The sequence below is a fragment of the Pinus tabuliformis genome, chromosome J (genome assembly GCF_031772625.1).
Source record: "Pinus tabuliformis cultivar Carrire ecotype Pingquan chromosome J, CPIR1, whole genome shotgun sequence".
Taxonomy (NCBI): Eukaryota; Viridiplantae; Streptophyta; class Pinopsida; order Pinales; family Pinaceae; genus Pinus; species Pinus tabuliformis.
In genome coordinates, this window is record NC_142295.1 from 908,378,773 (window position 1) to 908,382,092 (window position 3,320).

Genomic DNA, 3,320 nt, shown 5'->3' on the forward strand with positions numbered 1-3,320 from the left:
TTTCTATCTCTCTATTTCCATTTACATATTTAACTATTTCTACCTATCTATTATGCCCCCCCCCCCCTTTCTCTCTCTATGTCTCTCTACCCCCTATCTCTATGTCATTGATCTATCCCCCTCTCCATATCTACCTATCTCTCTATCCCTCCCTCTTCCCCACCCCGCTCTCTCTTATACCCTCTCTCTTCCTCCTCTGAATCTATTTCTGTCTATCTCCTCCTCTCTTCCCTCCACTTCTTTCTCTCCTTCTTCTTCTTCCTCTCCATACTCTATCTCTCCCCCCCCCCTCTCCCTCCTCTCTCCCCCTTCCTTAATTTCTATATCCATCTCTCCCTCACCCAGTATGTGTTTCATAACAACCCCCCTCCAACTCTCTATGTCTCTCTCTCTACCCTCTAGTTCTATCCCTATCTCCCTTCTTCTCTCTCCCTCAATACATCCCATCTCTTCTTATCTCTCTCTCTCTCCCCCCCCCCCACTCTTATTCTCTCTCTCTCTCTCGCCCTCTTCTCTTCTTTCTCCCTTTCTCTCCGACCCCCCTCTCTCTTCTCCTTCCTCTATTTATCTATCTCTACCTTCATCATGCAGTTCGTGCGATATCCCCTGACTTGAGGGTTTAGTGTAAATTTTGTACATATGTGTTTTTATTTTTGAATGTTTTAAGTTTGAAAGACATTTGAATAATTTAATTTTCAATAATTTATTGTTGATAATGACTAATTATAAAACTGTAATTATGATGTTGTATTTTTTATGAATAAGGAAATAAGGAAAATTATTTTTTGAGTACATGTGAATGAAAGAGATGAGACTACAAATTATTGATGAATATTAATTACCCATCAATAAGTCCTAGGCATTCAATCTGGATTGCTAGATTTATTGAGAAATTATGGAATTGACCAATTAATTGTTTCCCTAAAAGACAGAGCGTTGTCTTTGGGAGTGGGAAACATAAGCTCACTAATGAGATAGTAACTACCTGCCACTTGTTGGTGAGGTGGAGATAGTTACAAAACACCAAAAGAGTGGTAGATGGGTAGTGGATTAAATAAGAAGAAAATATTTTTTTTGTCTATTGGATGGAGAGAATACTCAAGTAGTCTAGCAGAGAAATTGTGAGAACAAAAAGTGAACAAGACAAACAAAGATAATTTGCAGGCCTGTTATGCTTTGGGGGATATTGGTTGGATGCTGTGTCAAGGTTGGGAGGAGCCAAGTATTTAATTTTTAATTTTTTGAGACTGCTAATCTCAAGTCGGTATTTCCGCCTACTTTGTTTATTTTCTTTGAAAAAAAATACTTAGCTTTATTTATAGATTTTGTACAGTGAAAAGAAAAACAAAATTAGTTATGATTTTACTTGCAAATTCTGAACTATGAACATAAAGGAGCTAGCTTTGTTTTTAATCACAAATTCTGAATAATAGAAAAGAAAAAATAATGCTTCTATTCTAATTTATAATACGTGCAGAAAACTATAAAAGAATAAAACTATACTTTATATTGAAGATAGAACTAATGTATGGAACAAGTCTTTTATGATATTAAGTGTCAAGAATTAAAATATGAAGGAGTTCGTTATACCAGTATAGATCCATATGAAGCAAAAATCTAACAAAAGCCAAGAGGGATCAAATTTCTTGATGTGAAAACATTTTTTAGAGTGAAAAAATTGAATAAAATGTTATATATATATATATATATATATATATATAGAGAGAGAGAGAGAGAGAGAGAGAGAGAGAGAGAGAGAGCCCTTGTAATTTTTCATTATTTATGTTGCATTTTTTAATGTATAAAATGTGATATATATATATATATATATATAGAGAGAGAGAGAGAGAGAGAGAGAGAGCCCTTGTAATTTTTCATTATTTATGTTGCATTTTTTAATGTATAAAATGGATCAAAATTGGACAAAAAATAGTGAAACTACTTAAAATATTTTAACTATCATTTTTTTTCAATTGTTATATATATATATATATATATATATATATATATATATACATATACATATACATATACATATTTTTAATTATTTTATTTCTCTATAAAGTTGATATAAAATTATATTGTTTTATATGATCATCTACATATTTTATTTATGGTTGAGCGAGAATGACATATTTTTAGGACTTCTCCTTAGTATGGACATTGAGAGTGAGATTATTCATGTTTTATTATACTTTTAATTAAACAAACGAATCATCTATATTCATTTTTGTTTTTTTATTATGTCTTACGTGAAATATTTTATTTATGATTGAGAGTGAGTAACATGTTTTACCAGTTCTCTTTAGTGAGATTATTAATGTTTTTTTAATAATTTTTCAGGGACAAATGTCAACTCCAAATTGAACACAGACATACTTACACATCTCTCTCATATTGGATTGTAAAATAAACCTCTCAACTCACCTAAAAAATAAATTATTATTATTACACATTTTTATATTTGTCTACATACAAAAAGTTACATATGATAAATTTAACACCATTCATGCATAAAATATATAGATAAGTTCAAGACGCAAACAAATTTTTGTTTTCTCGAAAGAGAGAAATTACTTGGATTCTGAAAGTAAGTATGCATAGGGAGTAAAATTGAGTATGCATGCATTTTATCTTTTATCATCACCATGGCTACTTATTTTAAATTACAAACATAATAAATTAACACACATATACAACGAGTAAAGCTAAAAAAATACAATATCGTTTAAATAAAATTATTATTTTCCAAAAATATTAAAGTTTTTATGATACGAAAATATCATTATATAGAGACAAATTCTGAGAGAGGTACAACCGTCCTCAAGAAATTTATAATTAGCAGAATAAGAATAGAACTTGAATGTTCTATTCATAGTGAAAATAATAATATGGATACAAAAGAAGCTTATAGCCTTTCATAAATACTTATATTTCAGAACAACTAAATGTCATAAAAACATTAATGAAAAACAAATAATAAACATTTTAAAAGTTAGAGATTCGTCCTCCAACAGAGTAATCATGCCCATGTAGAATGAGAAGCCAAGAGTTTCGAATGCCCTACTTAGAGAAGTGAAATCAAAGGTTCAATAGGCTATAGTAGTAAATCCCAGAATATTTGGAAACATCGAAGGAAAGAAAACCAAAAAGAATCTCTTATACACTTAAAATGATGTATGTGTAGAAAAAAGAAAAAGAAAAAGAATAATAATTAATATATGTTATATAAGGTAGTATAAGGAGTTAAAGAAAGAAATTAAAATTAATTAATTATATATATATATATATATATATATATATATATATAGATTTTTTTT